Here is a 21538-nt window from a genome sequence, read left to right as displayed (position 1 = left end):
TTTGATAGCTCGTTTTAGTGTGTGAAATATACAGATGTTTACAGTATGCACTGTTAACCATATGTTTAACTATGCCTATATATGGATGCTGTTTTAATATTACCCTCTCTATCGACACTGCTATAAAACATCCTATGACGTCACAAGAGATGTAATCTCATGTCAAAGCTTTTACGTCTTACTTCAATTTTCTACAGAAAATGGAACAGTTTTTTACTCTTTTTAATTGAGAAGAAAAATTGAGACACATTATTTAGGAACACTAGATTTAAATCTTTTATTATTGTTATTTTGAAACTATGCTGAAACATGGCTTGTCGTTTCTATGACACAAGTTCCATATCAAGGAAGAAACGCATCAGAAACAAATGCAGCTTATGAACTCTACAGGAAAAAAAAAATCTTCTGGTATACATCACTTTTAAAAATATGATTACGAAGTAACATGATATTCACTAAGGACGTTCCTTCGTCAGCCGAACTTCCTCAATAGCATGTACATATAGCAGTTACGAACTAAACTTTGTGGGACAACATTCTTAAATCTTTTTTTCATGCGTATAAATGATACTGTCGAGCACCAGATTCACAAACCTAATGGTAAGATAATTAATTAATTAATTACGATACTCTATGTTCTAACTCTAGAGGGATGGAATCATTGTAATTTTTGTTTAATTAATTAATTGATAAAATACCAACCACAAGAACAAACGGACAGCAGCAGTGATATTGTTGGAAAAAGAAATAAAAGAGTCAAGAAAACGAACGGTAAAATTGCAAAACATTGCACTGTGTGTTCATCTAAGACTAGAATGTATTGATAAATAATACATGCACAGGTGTCTTGGCATCCAAGCTTTACAGTATACTTATAGAAGTTCACATCTCTCTCTCTAGCCATATGTATTTGTTACTCATAAAAGCAATAATGCACGTTAATATGAAAGACATGGCCAGGTGGTTAAGGCGTTCGACTCTTAATCTCAGTCATGGGTTCGAATCTCCGTCACACCAGTATGCTTGCCCTTTCAGCCGGGGGTTATTATAATGCGACTGTAAATCACACTATTCGTTGGTAAAAGAGTAGCGCAAGAGTTGGCGGTGAGTGTAATGATTAGCTCTAATTTTGTCCCCGATTATTACAACGGTAAATCTACGGATATGCAACGCTAAAATCAGGGGTTCGATTCCCCTCGGTGGACTCAGCAGATAGTCGAATGTGGCTTTGCTATAAGAAAACACACATACACCCTCTAATTTTACACTGCTAAATTAGGAACGGCTAGCGCAGATAGCCCTCGTGTAGCTTTGTGCGAAATTAAAAAAAACAACAAACAATAAGGAAAATACATTTCGACTTAGGAATAATTTTACGTCTCCAGATGTTCCGTTAGTTGTTGTATTCCTTACTTTAACTGACATTTTAATGCTTACCAACACACTTTAAAGCTGTGGCACTTATAATTACCATAAAATAATACAAAATTTGCATATGAAAAAACAACAACATCCATGAACTACGCTGATCGATTTCGTTTTACACGTTTCGATGCAAGTCCAGTGCGATATGTTTTGCCGCCCTGTAAAAATGCTGACTGTGCCGTCTCCCCTCCCCATCATTCCTGCTCTTGACCATTATAGGAATTATACACAATTAGACCCCAATGAATCTGCAGCCGTGTCCAAACACTCGTACTGCAACCCCATTCCCGACGACCCTATATTCGTGTAAACACTAGCGTCGCTTCTGCGCCGCCCTCTTGAGTTTAATTGCTGCATACGCTTTAATTTCATATAAACATACTTTTAATAAACTTGTATATTCATTTTTTAAATTAAACATAAAGCAAAGACATTTGACAAAATCCAATAATTAAAATGAATAAAATCAAACTATTTTTCTCCTACCAAATTTTTTAAAAAATAATTAAAGACTACAAGAAACCTAGAGAAACGTGCTTGGAATACAGTATATAGTGAGTTTATATATTTATGAAAGTTCATCTGTTTAAATTTATTTTAATAATTAATGGTTTGGTAGATTCCGACTTGTTTAAAAATTAGAACTGTGAATAAAAACGTAACAATTAATTGATACATATGGAGGTACCCAATATTAATATTTAATCACACAAAACACCGATTTTCTGTGTTCTTGTTGTTTTTATGATGGAAATCTGTGATCTTTTGTGTATTACTAAACCGAACAAGTCGATATACATTTTAAATAAGACTCGCTTCATTATTCAGATTAGTGAACATAATTACTCAGTCTCGTTACATCTATTTACCAACTGACTGTTAGGCCGCCCATATCCCTAAATAAGCAAACAAGCCGTGCAAATAAGGATATACTGACGAATTACTTTACGGGGTGAGCAAACTTAGCAAGAGTTCACTCTTTTCTGCAACTTTGTTTAGTCATTCCTTCCAAGGCACTTAAAATAAACTTTCCTGTTGCCAGTTAGCAGGAACGACTCCAAGTGCTGTTGGGATACACTATTCCTCAGACGTTTCTTGATAAACTTCAAGGTGGTGAAGCTTCTCTCACTTGTAGGCCAGGCCAATTACGTTATAGGTACCAGTCAATGAACTGTATCACCACAGAACTCGTCAGCAACTAATAGTTGCTGCTCTTACAGATCGAGCATGGCTTAATCACCAGCTATGTCTGTACCACACTTCTCGCATTTGTATTCCCTAGATGTTTCTTTTGCCACCCTAACCACTTATCCCTATGAGCTGATTAATTCAATTAATAAATTATCCATTGTGAAGTTTTCATAAAAATTAGCAAACGTTTTCTCAATCCTTCCAGCGTTGGTGTCTGAAACCCACAATCTCTTATGCTAGAAAAGTCCGCGAGATCGAGACAAGCAAGGCCGACATTTTTTTTCCCATTGAAACCAGACAGACATACAAACAAACAAAAAAGAAACGGCAATCATGATATCGTTAATTTTGTCGAGGATTGTATTATGGACTTGAATCTTGTGAGTTTTTTTTAATAGTATCAGGTGTTCTTTCATCATGAGCAGTTTCACTGTGGGTTTCTCCTTCTGTACTCTCTTTCAGTCTTGCGGATAGATCAGTCTTTATTTCAAGCTCAAAGTTGTCACAGTTGTTTCCATGGTCAAGTAGTTAGGGCGCTTCACTTCCCACCTTAGAGGGGGGGGGGTTCGAATCCCCGTCGCACCAAACATGCTCGCCCTTTTAGTTCCAGAGACGTTATAATGTGATGGTCAATACCACTATTCGTTGGTAAAAGAGTAGTCCAACAGTTGGCGGTGGGGATAGTAATGACTATCTGCCTTCACTCTAGTCTTAAACTTCTAAATTAGGGACGGCTATCACAGTTAGCTTTGTGTGAAATTTAAACAATAATTGTTTCAGAGATAAATATCGATTATTTACAAACTGTTGTTTTGATGTTTACGCCAGGTTAGATCTCCGGTTGTTTTGAATCATTGCTAACTAATATGTTCATAAGTCAACGTAAAAGGAATAATATGATTTTCAAAATTATCCATATTTTTTTCACCGAACTTGAGCAACTTTCCCATGTATTCGTGTGTTGCCATGACTTCTAATAAATAATACAACGTCGTTTATGAAACTGAATAGCAATCAGAGCATCTGTAGTAACTGATTCAGCACCACATATGATCTGAGTACTCTGTTGATAGCCATGCAAAGGTTGATAACTTTTATATTGTTCTGATACTTGCTGTTACATCAGTCGAATTAGAATGCATTTTTTGTATTTTGAAGGACTTGAGAACCCGCATTAGCAACTGAAGCAAGTCTTCTCCAGTAGGACATTCCCAATCAATTAGCTCAAGGAGTTTTTTCATGACTGTGTTCTGTACGAGCGGTAAGATAACAAAGCACTGATCTTTTGAAATGATCTCCTGAGGTGTATCAGTTTACACATTGCACCGAGAACACCGCCTTATTTCCAACAACCTTATGAGTAAACTGTTGAACTGTTTTGATAGCAATATTACTTGTGTTTTAGACGGCAAAGTTATGAGAGATCCCTCGTTATTTAATCTTGAGGAATGCAACTTTTCTAACCAGTTTATTACCTGTTTTTGTAGACAAACGTGGTATGTGTTAAAAATTGGAATGGAACAAACTAAACTGCCAATATCTACGTAGTCTTTGATTTTTCTCCTTACAGCCAAGTAGCCACTTGCCTATCACTTTAACATTGTTTTTCACTCAATCTAATGCTGTTTACTCCATTTGATTGTAATATTGTAAATTATCAACATTCGCAATGGACGTCTTCAAAATGTATGCTTCTGTACAGTCATTATGCAATACATTTTATTCGCGTTCTTCAGTTCTCTGATGAAAAAAAGTTTCCAGTTTTTTATTTCTTCAACAAAGAGCGAAATACAGCAGTTTCTTTCACGCATTAGTTCAGGTACTTGCAATTATTTATTTACAAATAATGCGCAGTTCGAACACCAATTATTTATGACCTTGTGAAGGAATCACTCTTTACAGGATTGCTTATGTTTTTTTTTTGTATACTGTGAGTCATTGTTCATTTCTTCCTTTGAAGTTAAGAAACTAAGTTACACAATGGGCTATCTGTGCTCTGCCCACCATGGATATCGAATCCCGGTTTCTAGCGTTGTATGTTGTCACTGGGAGGGGGCAACATTCACCTTTGGTGCGCCATGTTCTTAAAGTTCCAGGATTACTTCAGTGTTGGCTCAACACGTTCAAGAAGGAGGAGGTTGAAAAATATAATGTGGCATTGAGGATTGTGATTGGTTATTTGTAGTTTACTACAAATGTCGATGCAGCAACCTTTGTGTGTGTGTGTGTTTTGTTTTTTTTTCAAAATTAAAGTAATTGTAAATGCTTCTCTTTTGCCTGCTGTTCGTCTTGGAAATGCCAACAAAGTCAACAAACCGTTTCAAATTTGAAGTCAACATTTAACCAACTGTGACGTCATTATAGTTCCAACATTGATTACTATCGTCAAACTTTGAAATGTGAGGTGTTAAGATAGGCAAAGTAACTAAATGTAAGCTTCCATTCAATGGCCAAATCATACGAATACGAAAGTATTTATCTATTTTACAAGGTTTTAGTTTTTTAAACCATTGAGGGCACCGGCTTCTCTGGTATTTGCAAGAACTGGATAAACATGACTGGATAAACCGGAGGATCAGGCTCGAGTTTTACAATACTAACACACCTATGGGCATGCCTGAATGTCACGTGATTATTACACTTCTGCAAAACCTATTACACACTTAGCGTAGTTTTTATAGCAGACAATCGTACTTACAAATACTTTCTACGTACACAGACACACACACAGCAAGAAAAAACACACACCAAAAAGTGCTTATCTTTTCTCATCTACTGAGCTTGAGTAATGACAAACACCAATTAAATACATTTAACTTATATAATTTTACCACAAAGTTAAAGACTATTTTTGAAAGATATAATCACAATTATGGTCCATGCCTGACTGCAACTACGCACACGTCGTGCAATCCATAGTTTCATCAAAGCATAACCACTAGTCGGTAGACTGAACAACCTCGCCCAGCACAATCAGTTTAAAGAAATGTAACAGGTTTTACTTATCGTCACCAGCACGAAAAGTAAGGTTAACTCGTGACATCATACCTCCTTTTATTCCTAGGATATAAGTAAACTCACATATAACAAAAATCTCTAAAGTAGTTATCACTTGTGAGTTGAACAACTTTATGAATTCAGGTCTTACGAGAAAAAACGAATTATTGTAAAACACTTAGAAATCTCTATAAAAAAAAAACAACAAATAAAAATGTAAAATCAACAGAAATGCAGTAAAAAAACTTATGCGAAAAGCAAAAGGTAAATATTAACTCACTTCCTCGCAATGAAGTAAATAATATCAACAAAATAAGAAAGAAAAACAATTGTATCAATAAAATAAAAACAATGCTTCTATATTTAGACTTTGTCGTATCTTTAAATTTAATCAAATACATTTGTCATGCAAAGCTTAGTTTGTTTGTTTGTTTTGGAATTTCGCACAAAGCTACTCGAGGGCTATCTGTGCTAGCCGTCCCTAATTTATCAGTGTAAGACTAGAGGGAAGGCAGCTAGTCATCACCACCCACCGCCAACTCTTAGGCTACTCTTTTACTAACGAATAGTGGGATTGACCGTAACATTATAACGCCCCCACGGCTGGGAGGGCGAGCATGTTTTGGCGCGACTCGGGCGCGAACCCGCGACCCTCAGATTACGAAGTGCACGCCTTAACGCGCTAGGCCATGCCAGGCCAGCTTAGTTTGAAAAGTGTATGAAACATAAACCTAGGGATAAAATATATTTGTTTTTAATCCACGAAAGCTTTACTGACAGTATTAAAATACAGGTTTGGTTTGGTTTTTGCGCAAAGCTACACAAAGCTATGCGATGGCTGTCCCCCAGTGGCACAGCGGCATGTCTGCGGATTTACAACTTTAGAAACCTGGTTTCGATACTTGTGGTGGGCAGAGGACAGATAGCTCATTGTGTAGCTATGTGCTTAACTTCAAACAAACAAACAAACAAACAAACAAACACAAGAGCAACCACCGCTATCCACCCCTAAGTTAACAGTGATAGACTAAAGGGAAGGCAACAGCACCCATCGCCAACTCTTGAACTACTTTTTTAACCAATGAAGAGTGGAATTGATTATAATATTATAATTCCGTACGGCTGAAGAAGCAAGCATCTTCAGCATGACGGGAATACGAACCTGCGTGTCGAGTGCCCTAACCACCAGGCCATTAAAATACAGTGTTTATACACTGCGGAATTTTCGAAGGATTTGGAGAGAAATACACAGAATTTAAAACCATTGTAAGAACGTATATGGAATAACACATGTTCATGTTTCAAATTCACGAATTTCAAAAACCCAGGTCCACAAATACAAATATTGCGCAGGTGTTCGAACACCAAATTAGTGAAAGCGATTCTGTTGCTTTTACTATGGAATCTTTTAATGTTAGAGTTCTTACCTTATATATCTACCTTTAATAACTTTCTTGAAATATGAACGCAAGTAGCCAATAACATTTGTTGGTACTTCTTGTGTTTAGGACAAACTACCTGAATTTACTGTTAATAAAATAATATGTGGCTTTGTATATATAACACCAAATTTGGAATAAGAAAATATAGCTCTCTGGTATTAAATACCGTGTGCTAGTTTTTGAAAGTCAAAACGTTATTTTTATGATCTCGTTATTTTTGACTCATAATTTATAAGTTGGTATAACTGTGCATGAGTGAAATGTTCCAGATGGAACTAATAATATACAAAACAAACTCACTTACTCTATCTGATCTCGACTAATGAAAAAGTCCACTTAAGCGTTTGTTGAAAAGAAAACAACTCCGTTCAAGTTTCTAGTTTCTGTGTATTTAATTTTCGAGCTTTCAACTACAGATCATACATGAATATTAAAACTAACCAGTTTTTGAAGCATAGTGTTTCAATCAGTTTTAACATCATGTAAATAGTCAGGCAACATTTACATCAATTCTTTCTAAGGGCTAATGGTATAAGCTATAACTTATCCTAGGTATACAGTGAAAAAATACAAATACGAAGTGTTTCAAAAATGTATAGTCATCAAACATGGTGCATAAATTATTACTATTCTTGTATCAGGAAAAGTGTTGTTTTTTTATCGTTTTTTCACAGTCAAAAGTCGAAGCAAAAATACGTTTCTGTGTAAACACTATCGTTGGAAAAGGTTAATGTTACCAAATATGACACGTGGATTTTCGTTGCATATTTTGGGGAGGAGAAGAGGTATAATTATATTTTAAGCATTACAACTGAATCGCTTTACAGAAAATAAACGAGTTTATCGAATGTAGTACATGGATTACTCATTTCTTTGGGATTTGTCTGACCGATATCTAGATGTCAAATAGTCAGTATGTCCCGATACATTTGCCAAACCTTGTCGTATATACACCATCGACTAGAGAATGGTTATGAATTACTGGCAACGGATAGAGACGGATATTTAAACTTTGTACAGACACACAGACTAAGTGGTTAGGCTAGAGACCCCTAAAGTTAATGCACAGCCATCTCTAATTTTGAATTGCTAATCAGACAGAAGGTAGTTATTTAGTAGCACTCACCGCCACAAAGGCCTTTGTGCAGTTATGAACCGAATAACAAGTTTGGCTGTCACTCTTATAACACACCTTTAGCTGTAAGTGCTAAGCCAGTGGCACTTCGTCGCCAATCTTTGACCTTCTGAGTAACAAACAATCTGGCAAGCTAACCAGAAAGATACGTCCAGTTCATAGTTGAAAATGTAATAACAAAACTGGATCTTAAAACATGCGAAATTTGCCTTCATACTGTGGCTTTGTTTGCACAATAAACACATCGTGACCCAAACTATAATGATTTCTCGATGCAACAGTAATATACTGAACGTGGATGACTTCAGAAATTTGAGGCACAAACCTGAACGTTGATATATTAAAATTTATAATTTGAATTTAAAGTTTTCAATCTAAAAATATAATTTATTTTCTATCAGTGGCTTGTTAGTAGTTAAGCACAAAGCTAAACAGTGTACAATCTGTGCTCTTCCCACCGCCAGTATCGAAACCTGGTTTCTAGTGTTGAACGTCCACAAACATATTAAGTGGGTCGCACATTTTTCCAGGTGCTGATGTTTGATGGTGCTCTGTGCGACATACTAATTCGGCACCCCCTAATCCAACCTATTAGCCATTAGTTTGGCTTGTTAGTCTTCACCCTCTGCTGATTGGTACCCTGTGTAAACTTATCGCACGTACAGTCTTGATTCGTCGTTTAAAACAAATTAGTTATAAATTTTCTAATGCAGTGAAATATAATAAATAATGATTATAATTGGGGAGGGTTATACCATGAGGTATTCTTTCATCATGTGAAATATCTCGACTTTAATTACTTACAAACGCTATGTAGTCTTAAACAACCTAGATATTCTTATGTGAAAACGAAACTACTCGTTTAACAACTGTTAATAAAAGGCAGAAAAGCACATTACCACGTTTATAGACGAGAGAGGTACAGTCATGTGAAAAAGTCAGGACATCCTATGAAAGCCTGTGTATTTTTGTAACATTTTTTGATATATAGATATTTAATCTCAATTTCAACAATAGTGAGAGATTATAGGAATATAACTAAACAACTAAAACTGAAGAAAAGACTTTTCAAGATCTTCTGTAAATGTAATTCTACAAAAATGCATATTCTAACTGAGGAAAAAGTCAGGACACCCTACCCCCTAATAGCTAGTGTTACCCCCTTTGGCTGAAATAACTGCAGTGACACGCTTCTTGTAGCCATCTACCAGTTTCTGACATCGGTCTGAAGAAATTTTGACCCACTCCTCAATGCAGAATTCTTTCAGCTGTGAGATGTTTGAGGGGTTTCTTGCATGTACAACCCGTTTCAAGTCACCCCACAGCATCTCAATAGGATTAAAATCTGGGCTTTGACTCAGCCATTTCAGGACTCTCCATTTCTTAGTTTTCAGTCAGTCCTTGGTGGATTTACTGGTATGTTTTAGGTCATTGTCGTGTTGCAGGGTCCAGTTCAACTTCAGTTTTTTCTCACAGATGGTCTCACATGATCCTCAAGCACTCTCTGATACACAGTAGAATTCATGGTGGATTCTAGGATTGTGAGCTGTCCAGGTCCTGCTGCAGCAAAGCAATCCCAAACCATGACACTTCCACCTCCATGCTTCACAGTTGGTATGAGGTTCTTTTCCTGGAATGCTGTATTTGGTTTACGCCAAATATATTCTCTGTTCTGGTATCCAAATAATTCAATTTTGGACTCATCTGTTCAAAGAACATTATTTCATAAGTCCTGGTCTTTGTTTACATTCTCTCTGGCAAACTTCAGTCTGGTTTTGATGTTTCTCTCAGAGAGCAAAGGTTTCCTCTTTGCACACCTCCCACGCAAGTTAAACTTGTGCAGTCTCTTTCTTATTGTAGAGACATGCACTTTCACATCAACAGTAGCCAGAACCTACTGTAGGTTCCGTGATGACATGTTAGGGTGTTTGGAGACCTCTTTTAGCATCTTGCGGTCTGCTCTCGGGGTGAACTTGCTTGGACGACCAGACCTGGGCATGTTGGCAATTGTTTTGAAAGCCCTCCACTTGTTGACTATTTTCTGGAAAGTGGAATGGCTGTTTTCAAAATCTTTAGTGATCTTTTTAAATCCGTTACCAGACTCATAAGCTGCTACAATTTTCTTTCTGAAGGCCTCAGACAGCTCTTTTCTCTCACCATGGTGCTCACTCTCACTTCAACAGTCAGGAGCACACCAAACTGAAAGTCTGAGGTTTAAATAGGGCAAGCCTCATTAAAAATGCTGAGTAACGATCTTCCAATCATATGCACCTGGTGTGATACACCTGTGTGTGAGTTAAGCCATTTTAAGTGGGAATAAATGTGGGGGTGTTCTAACTTTTCCTCAGTTGGAATATGCATTTTTGTAGAATTACATTTACAGAAAATCTTGAAAAGTCTTTTCTTCAGTTTTAATTGTTTACTTATATTCCTATAATCTCTCAGTATTGTTAAAATTGAGATTAAATATCTATATATCCAAAAATGTTACAAAAATACATAGGCTTTCATAGGGTGTCCAAACTTCTTCACATGACTGTATGTCAGCAATTCTCCAAGAGTGAATACAAGAATACAGCTCAGTTGAATAAGCGTATAAACTCGAATTTCAATAATCGAAATTTCTAGTAATCGTTGAGCACTAGCTAATAGCCTGTGTATTTTACAGGATACAGATAAAACATAAACATTTCTTGAAATACATAAATACATTTAAAGAAAGTATGCTAGATGGATTATTACAGAAAAGCGCTTCTCAACTAGGTCTATAGTTCACCTAGAGATTTTATTTTTTTCCATTTTAATTTATTAATTTTTTATTGTTTGTTTTGACAATAATATTGTTAAATATTGAATAATATTGGAAAAGATAGAGAAGCACTGTTTAGAAGCCTCATTCCCATGTTTTACTTTACAATATTCTTATTTCTTTATTGTTAAACACAAATCTGCATAATGGGCTGAATGTGCTTTGTCCACCGCGGGTTTCGAAACCCGATTTTTAGCTTTATGAACCCAATATTGTTTGCCGAGTCACCGAAGTCAAATAGTATACGACTCACAGCACACACAGCATTACAAAGTAGAATATTATAATCTGGCCTGAAATTTCCTGTAATTAATCTAGTTGTTTAGTGTTCTGACAAATTAGTTGAAACGTCTTTAACAGTGGACGACCTCATGTTCTCTTTTAGGAGGTCTTTGATCTTTAATCCTTGCTGTGCTAGTTCAGTAATGTCCTAAAAAACTCAGTGTTTTTACTTTAATTTGATGTTCATTGGTTTTTAAACATACAAATATTGAATAAGTTGGACTATAAAACCTTGTTAATCTAATTCTATACTTACATTCCTATTCATACCTAAGCATGCGATCTAAGTAACTAACTTTTTTTTTGTACTGTTGGTATATATGAAAAACAAAACTAAATAAACACAAACAAACAAGACTGTTTGGTTCTCTTGCTCAAGCAAAGATCTACGATTGAAATATTATTACTGTAAGCTCTGTTGTTTGTTTTTGTTTGTTTATTTTTGAATTTCACTCAAAGCTACACGAGGGCTATCTGCGCTAGCCGTTCTTAATTTGTCAGTGTAAGACTAGACGGAAAGCAGCAAATCATCAACACCCACCGCTAACTCTTGGGCTGCTCTTTTATCAATGAATAGTGGGATTGACCATAACATTATAACGTCCACACGGCTGAAAGGACAAGCATAATTGGTGTGACGATGATTCGATTCCGCAACCCTCAGATTGCAAGTCTAGCACCCTAACCACCATGCTGGGCGGTTCTGTTGTTGCTTTTAGCGCATAACTCACCTTGGGATATTTGCTATCGGGGGAATCGAACCTCGGATTTTGGCAGTGTAACTATGAAAACTTACCGCTGACTCACAAAGGGACTATAGTCAGCTCTGAATCGTTCAATTAAAGCACTGGAACGTGTGATTTACAAAAGTTTCAAATGTAGACCTAAAACCTTACATCATCAATACGATGGAAGAAAAAAATTACATTTATAGAAGTAGAAATCTTCTTTGGATAATCTTCAGTCGTAACAACCTGCTTTGGAAGGCTATCTTTACGAAGACTACAGTCAGTGAAGACATTCTCAGTTAATTTCTTATGATATCCTAAAGAGACATAATCTTATTATTAACAATGTTTACAATTACATAGATATTTTGGATTGTTGGCTAAGTTATAAAAATAAATAAATAGTTTTTACAGTTGTTAAAGCAGCAATGATCGGATAATTATTCGATTTGTAATTCTGGAGATGCTTCTTCCATCCGCCACCAATTAATGGTAATTCTGAAACAACTGTAATTCTCCTGTCAATTAATTAGCCCTTATCATGGCACTTTCTACACAACTTTCCTTATAATGAAGAATAGTGTGGCGTATGTAATTGGTTAAATTACTAGCAATATCAATTTTCATAGTTCAGCTCTGCCTTTAATGTCTGCTTAGGTTTTTTTTTTTTTTCAATAAGCACGTCATACTCAACTAATTCCCAGGGAATTAGGAATCTATCTGTGTGAAGTTTACTAATTATTAATATTCTACCTTCATTCATAATCTGCTGAGTTATCGGTTGTAGTTTCCTTTAATTTCATTAATGCTATAGAGCAGACCTCACTTTTTTTTTCTATCTTTTACACTTTCATTGAGAGCCCCAAAAATGTTTGAGAGTAATAGTAATGTCATAGAACAACAACCACCTTTTCAGTATTTGCAAAAATTTGTGACATTGACAGCACAAGATTCAATGAATGATAATCACAGAGAACGAAACATATTTTGTGAAACTGCAACAACCTGGACCTTTGTATTAACATTAGCTTTTTATATTCTTGTCATTATCTTTAACTTCAGTAATCTCAGAATATTATTCAAGCTATTCGTGAGTGACTTTGATAGAACAGAGCATGTGGTCTCCTTGACATTAATGAAGGAAATTAGCATTTATCTCTACTCTTTGGACAATAACCGTGCTTGGACCAACTAACGGCTGTTCGTGATGAATTACACCAGGGGTACAGTCCGCCATTACTGAATTTTTTTTTTAGTTTAATCTTTAGAACAGCTGCATTAAGGACATCTTTTGAGAGCACGTGCATTACGCTCATTATGGATTTCAGGGTTCATATACTTACGACTTGCTTCATTTTTTATGACCCAATCAACAGCTTCATCCATCGTTAAACTTTGCCATCAATCCCACTTGTGCTAAAAATTTCCCTTTTGGGATTAATTAAACCTATCAACATATCCTCTAAAAGCTTTATTTCTTTCTGCCACATATATAACTAATGCAATCATTCTATTCAATACTGCTAATCAATTTCGATTAAAAGACAAGGCTATCCTACCTACTGTAGAACGTTTTCAACGAGCTTTCTGATTCTTTCATTTCATAAGACATTACATACGTAAACTCTTTTTCTCGCAGCTTCTAGAGTTTAGGGGACATATTTCAATGGATGAAAACAATCTAATTTTATATAATACATTAAAAACGGGGAGTGTCACTTTTTTCCACATTTTAAACATCCGTTCTCCAGACTGGTATTCATTAGGTGAAAAAAATAACGGTTTTAACTTGTTCGACTCCGTGTTTTACTAACAGAACTCTTCATGAAACTTCGCAGAATGGAAGCAACTGCCTGTTGTGGAGACACAAGTGTAGAGAACGACGTTCCGAAAGTCTTCCGCCTTCCGTCTTGAGATCTTCTATACTTGTGTTTCCACAACAGGCAGTTGCCTCCATTCTTCAAAGTTTCATCACGAATACTCTGACAAAACAATCTATAAAAGAACAGAACTCTTGTTCGGTCGTTTATTTTTCGGACTGTGAGACAAAATAAAAAATATTTATTTATTTTGTTGTAATCTTTGTTAATTGTTAAAATATAACAAAATTCACCAGTGGCTCAGCGATAAATCGCAGGATTTATAATACTAACAATCGAACTTCGATACCCGTGGTGGGCACAGCACATATAGCCCACCGTGTAATTTCGTGCTTAACAAAATGCAAAGAAACTTTAAGAATTATTTATTTTATTGTTTCCTGAAACACTAGACAACTTCACACACTTTATCTGTAACAGTTCCCTTACCACGTAACTACTGTACTTGTGTTTGTCAAGTTGTTTCTTAAACATACTACCAGTTGCCCAATGGGTGACTTAATTGTCAAATTACACTATTGGCTATCTGTGCTATGCCTGATATTCCTCTCGTAACAGAAATTGACGTTCAGAGAATATACAGTATATTACTATACCCATTACAGTATTAAAAGCTAAAATTCCGAAAAACACCGATTTTAAGATATATAAATAAAACTATGAAACAACTAAAAATAAATATCATAAAACAAAAGTCCAGGGGTGAAACTCAAACATTTGGTGGCAGTACATTGTTTCGTCGGAACATTTTGAAACATATAATGTCTATATTGTATTTATATTTATTTATAATAGCAGTGTCTAGAGGGAAGGCAGCTAGTCATCACCACCCACCGCCAACTCTTGGGCTACTCTTTTACCAACGAATAGTGGGATTGACCGTCACATTATACACCCCCACGGCTGGAAGGGCGAGCATGTTTAGCGCGACGGGGGCGCGAACCCGCGATCCTCGGATTACGAGTCGCACGCATTACGCGCTAGGCCATGCCGGGCCCTATATTGTATTTATATTTATTTATATAAGTCTGCCTAATTTCTACCGTTACTCGTTTTGTTTTTGAATTTCGCATAAAGCTACTCGAGGGCTATCTGTGCTAGCCGTCCCTAATTTAGCAGTGTGAGACTAGAGGGAAGGCAGCTAGTCATCACCACCCACCGCCAACTCTTGGGCTACTCTTTTACCAACGAATAGTGGGATTGACCGTGATTATATTATAACGTCCCCACGGCTGAAAGGGCGAGCATGTTTGGCGCGACGGAGATGCGAACCCGTGACCCTGAGATTACGAGTCGCACGCCTTAACACGCTTGGCCATGCCTGGTCATTCTACCGTTACTTTTTAAGTGTATAAATCTTAGTTTGTTTGTTCGGTTGTAGTTAAGCACAAAGCTACACAAAGGACTTTTGTGCTTTGCCCACCACGAGTATCGAAACCCGGTTACTACCGTTGCAAGTCTTCAGACACACTGCTGTGCCACTGAAGGGCCGTATAAATGTTGAGAAGTGATATCAATGTGCTAACAACGGCAAACTGAAGCTATGATTTTTTATTTTATTTTTTGAAATTACTGTCATTTAAGCTTTGTAACTTATTCATAAAACCTTTAAATTCTGCTTGACAACTCTGGTTGAATACAAGTTACAAAAGTTGCTGGAATGTTGTTGAAACTTTTCAATATTCATATCAACAATTTGACTCATCTAACTTTCATTTGTTTTATCAGATAAACGATAAAGGATTAATACCACTGAAAAAAGAAAACTGCAATAAGCCTTTTTCACATAATAAAAACAACGTTTGATATTTAAAACAACTACCATAGACCTCTTCGTTGAATCCAATTACTTTTCCTGCGTTGCTTTTGCGTTTGTGTCAAGGGCTGAGTGGTGTTCCCAAGCTTTTACGTATGAATCTGGTTCAAATATTTTCAAAGCTGGGCCGTTAAGTTTGATAAATAAAATATTTAAAATACTTTAAATGTATAGAGGGTTTCAAGTTATAGTTGATATCAAATTCATTAGATTAAATCCTCGCTCACTTTCAGCCATCGAAACTGGAATGGTGCAAATTAAATATTTTTCTTATGCTTTCCATCTGTACGTTTTTAAGAGCTCTCGAAATGAACGGATAGTTTGTCGAGTTTCAAGATAAAAATGCTTGCAAAGGGAGGTCATTTTTTTCCTCTCCATAACTGAAGTGAACTTCATCTGATAAAATTTACTGGTGAAGATCTTTAACTTTCATACAAAGAATTGTATTTGTTTTGTTTTGGAGGTTCAGCTGAGTTTTTCATCTTCTTTTGTGTTTAGATGACGTGGTTGATAGAAAACGAATTTTTTTCAGATTTTTCGTGAGCTTGTCATATTGAATAATATTCTATCAATTTCAACGTTACATGTCTGTCCTTCATGGAGCTTCACATTACAAAATTCTGCTATCTTTTCAAAATCATTGCTTATTGAACCGGGTTTACCAATCATACCTTTATTTGGTGACAAATTGAATGGTGATCATCTACTGATAAGGCTTCTCGTTGTTGGAGTCCCGTAGACAGTTCACTAATTTCCTGAAGAACATCGTACATAATATCAAGATATTTTACGAATTGTACTTAGAATAATTTTAATTTAAGTCTGTTTTGTCACCCTTGAGGTGTGTTCTGAAACTTCGGTAAAATGTTTGCAGAAGATATTCAGACAATTTTCACGGCATTGAAACGGAAAGCCACCTACCTCGTGCTGGACACTCTTCCTGCTTTTAAAATGTGAAGTTCTGATGCTTAGATACACTTTGAAAGACGTACCTCATTTTTTGGGAGAAGCGTAATAAGTGTATTATGTGTTATAATTTATCACAGCTGAGCTCTGATTTATTATATTACTTATTATGATTTCAAATAACCGAAAATTTTGATTGTAATTTACAAGTTAAGTGAAGATCGATATGTATCAATTTTTTTTATATTTGCCAGTAAGATTGATATATTCAGTTTTCTTTCTTTACTCAAATATATTTTGATATAAAAATTAATAATAATGGTTATTACAAATAATGACTCATATACAAAAGTTTTACAAACTTACACACAATAACGAGTCTTCCACCTGATCTAGAACTGTATATTTTGTCGACGGTTCACAATGAGATAATTAATTCTGTGTTGACACACAGATACACTTCATTTGACGGCAATGCTAGCCAGCTATGTTCTTGTTTGGCCTAACACAGTTTACAAGCTTACTTTTCACAGAGGAAGATTGAAATCTTATGTTCTCGTGGAAATGCGAACATCCGAAGTCAGTTTTCTGAAGTTTAGTGGTTCATATTGTATGAAATCTATAAACTTTCCTGGTCAGATATCTGTAGTTTTCCGTTTAATAAGCGTTTGTCACAGTTGTAGTATACACAGTGCAGAAAACCAACAATATATACTGTTCCTTGGCATGTCGATTTATAAAACTTTTAAGGAGAGATTCTTGGAAGTTCAGTTAGCATCACTATTTGAAGATACACTAGTGCTTTCGTAAAACATATATTGTTGATTCTCATATCGGAGAATCTTCTACAAAGAATAAATCCTTAGAAGTGCAGTACAGTTTCTCGATAAATATTTTAAAATTATTTAGTCCAGAAACTTCCTAAGTGGTGTAGCTGAAATAAAGTTCTAATCTGTCAAAACGTATTGTCTACAAACAATGTCAGCAAGTGCATAACAAATTCCAAAAGATAGTTGTGGTTCACGAACCACCAGGAGAGGACTGGCTTGTCTGTGGACAACTTAGAAGTTACAAAGGGACAAAGAAATAATTTTACTGTTGTCGATTTGGTTTTTGAATTTCGCGCAAAGCTACACGAGGACTGTCTTCACTAGCCGTCCCTAATTTAGCAGTGTAGGACTAAAGGGAAGGCAGCTAGTCATCACCACCCACCGCAAACTCTTGGGCTAATCTTTTACCAACAAATAGTGGAATTGACCATCACATTATAATACCTCTACGGCTGATAGGACGAGCATGTTAGGTGTGACGGGAATTCGAACCTGCAACCCTCGGGTTACGAGTCGAGTGCCTTGACCACCTGGCCATGCCGGGCCTATTGCTGTCGAAACCACGGATTTTGGCGATCTTCGTTTGCAAGCATGTGCAAGCTTAAGTATGATGAATGATGAAGTAAAGTTTGCGCTAGGCTTCTTGTCACTGAAGATCTTCATGTTGTAAATGCTGTTCATAACAAACAGCGTATGTCTAATCTTACAACAGGGAAAGCTATTCAACAAATTTTCGAGAAGCTGAATCAAGGATGCCAGTCTTTTAAAATCATTAAACTTGGTACAAACTCAAGGTTCAAATGCTGAACGCATACTAAAAGTTAATTCAAGAACAACTGGATGTCTTGTAAGAAAGATAAAAGTTCTTTTTTTTGTCACAAAATAATGGTTACAAAGTACATCATGGTTGAGGCGATACAGATTAACTAATTATCCAAACAACCGCCACATCATAAGTCAAGTGTTGACACGGTCTTCATTGGTAAAGATACTGATCTCCTTGTCCAGTTGTTGTGTAATGTAGATCATGGAGTTCGCTTAACATGTTTTAGATCCCATAGCAAACTAAGCAGAGGATAAGAACCTGAGATACTAGTCCTACCAGGGTTATTTTGGTTAAGATGTATGCCGTAGCATCCAATTTTGTTATACAGTACTAGGTTGCGACACATTCAAGTATTTTTGGCATGGGAAAAGGAGTTTCATTGAAACTTTTAAACGACAGCGATTTTTCTTCTTATAAGCAAGCAAGTGTTTTTCGTAGAGAGGATTTAACAACAAATCGCATTATTGGTGCCAGTAAAGAAGGCTATAGTATTAAATTTCGAACAGAGAAAGCTACCTACTTAGAGGGAAATTGAAACTCAAACTGAGTATAGTTAATTAAATACACTTTTTTCTACGTTCTTCTTTATAAAGATTTGAAAGCACTGTTTCATTACCTGGGTATCCTCGCTGTTAAATATATGTTTATACAAAGGAGAAAAAAATAAGACATTTTGAACCTGAGTGGCTACAACGTGTTTTGTGATAAATTTGCATCAAGCAAATCGCATGCAGGAGTAGAGGTACTTCTTCTCACATTCGAAGTTACTAAATAACATTGTTTACGGGTTTATTTCCAAGTCAGCCATGGGAAAACAAATATCAAAATATGTATCCACTTGACCTAGGGTGGTTTGTATGTATGATTAAATGGTCCTTAAACAGAAATATTCCACTTACTTCCAATGCTGTATTGAAGGTCATTAGATGTAACTGTGAAACAGAATAATTGAGTCTGAGGCTTAGCTACAAGAAACATGACCTTCTGCGTTTCCTAACTTCTGGAGAAATGGCTGACATGGACTGGTGGTTAGCGAGCTCGATTTCTAGTCTTTAGATCGCGGGATCGAATCCCGTCACTCAATATGTTTGCCCTTTTAGGCGTGAGGGTATTCTAATGTGACACCACCTACACTATTAATTGGTAAGAGTAAATCCAAAGTTAGTGATGGGCGATATTGACTATTCTGCGCCTTCTGATCTATCACTACAAACATAATGACAGTTAGCGCACACAGCCCTCGAATAGCTTTGTGCAAAACTCAACAAACAAAAGAAACTTGTCGAGAACGCCCAGGTATTAGATGATAGACGCTCCCCAGTAGCACAGCGGTTTGTCTGCAGAAATATACAGCTTAAAACCGGGTTTCGATAGCCGTGGTGGACAGATCTTAGATAGCTCATTGTATAGCTGTGCCCTTAACTACAAAAAAGAGACATCAGAATTATCAATGCATATATACCGCAGATCACTAAATGAAGATATATAATAAAACCATTATATTTAACATAAACAAATAAGGTTGATTACAGTGTCTTTAGAACAATGATTAATTTTTACTGTAGTTCTGTTATAAATATTCTTCTCATCTAGTATGGCCTTATGCAGCCTAAAGTTACTTTTCCACACAAACATAATTTGTTGTTCCATATTTTACATGGCCCGGCATGGCCAGGTGGTTAAGGCACTCAACTCGTAATCCGAGGGTCGTGGGTTTGAATCCCCGTCACACCAAACGTGCTCGTCCTTTCAGCCGTGGGGACGTGATAATGTTATGGCAAATCCCACTATTCGTTGGTGAAAGAGTAGCCCAAGAGTTGGCGGTGATGACTAGCTGCATTCCTTAGACCTTACATTGCTAAATCAGGGACGGCTAGCGCAGATAGCCCTCGTAGAGTCTCGCGCAAAATTCAAAACAAACCAAACCACATTTCACTTAAAATAATATAATTAACACTGCCTAATTTTTCGCAATTCAAAGTTTTTAATAATTTTTTAAGAGAAAGAGCAATGTTATCCTCAAAAAGATGTTTAATTCCAATGGCCCTTTTTGAGTCTTGTATAGCGCGTAGTTGTAACTGAACAAAAATGAAGTGTTTATTTCTTAAAATTGACCAGTTTCCACTTTTCTGAATTTTTATGAAAATAGGCTTATTTTACCTCAAAATGTGAGATCTCATTTCTAAAAACTTTTGAATATTATTAAATACAGTTATAAACTGACTGTCTCAAACTCTCTTTTTTTCCTGATGTACAGTGTCCAATGTAAGACCCAGAGGCGTCGCTAAGTGTTGAAAAAAATTCAGGGCTTGGGCCCATAGGCGCAGGAATTTTCGACATTTCAATATGATATGGATCATGGTTTTCTGTTCTGATATTTAGAGATTCAATGCACTTTGAGACAGAATCGAGACACAGGACCCATGTGCTCGTAACAAGCGACGCCTCTGGTGAGGCTTACAGTTATATAGGTTGAATTACATTTTTCAGTTCTTTATGATTATTGAAAAACGTTTTCGGCTAAATATTATGTACCCATTATTGAATATTAACTCATTTTTGAATAATAAAATACACTTATGCAAATACAATGAGCTTTGTTTTAGTCGCAAAGTTGCAGTGTTTGTTTGTTTATTTGTTTTTTTTTTAATTTCGCGCAAAGCTACTCGAGGGCTATCTGCGCTAGCCGTCCATAATTTAGCAGTGTAAGACTAGAGGGAAGGCAGCTAGTCATTACCACCCACCGCCAACTCTTCTTGGGCTACTCTTTTACCAACGAATAGTGGGATTGACCGTACATTTAACGACCCCACGGCTGAAAGGGCGAGCATGTTAGGCGCTATGGGGATTCGAATTCGCGACCCTCAGATTAAGAGTCGAACGCTTTAACCCACCTGGCTATGCTGGGCCAAGTTGCAGTGAATTTCCAGTTTTCCGTGATTTTTGGAAAAAAAATCCAGTTTTCATTCGCAGAATGGACATATTTCATTAAATAGACTCATGGAGACTTCTGGTATGTTAAATGGGATATTTAAATGGAAATGATGCAAAAAGGTTTCATCGCTACAGGAACTTGTTCCAGATTCAACCTGTTATGATTTGACTACATAGTTGTATCGCGAAAAGTATTACCAAAATCAATACAGACTTTCAGTAAAGCTAGCTTAGAATATATCCCCTACTTTCAGAACGAGTTGCTATTTTAATATTGATGTTTGTTTAAGCTAAAATTATATTTAGAGACGTACATAACTTACACTGCCAAACCTTT

At 36.2% G+C, this 21538-nt stretch overlaps 1 pseudogene across 1 annotated transcript in view; it reads right to left on the bottom strand.

The window, feature by feature from the left end:
- LOC143245127 (uncharacterized) overlaps positions 1–21538 on the bottom strand; it is a 123091-nt pseudogene that overhangs the window by 85636 nt on the left and 15917 nt on the right. The window lies entirely within an intron of this gene.

This window comes from Tachypleus tridentatus, chromosome 1, assembly GCF_004210375.1.
Source record: "Tachypleus tridentatus isolate NWPU-2018 chromosome 1, ASM421037v1, whole genome shotgun sequence".
NCBI classification, from domain to species: domain Eukaryota; kingdom Metazoa; phylum Arthropoda; class Merostomata; order Xiphosura; family Limulidae; genus Tachypleus; species Tachypleus tridentatus.
Note: the sequence above shows the minus strand (reverse complement) of the source record. Positions and strands in the feature narration are given on the sequence as shown.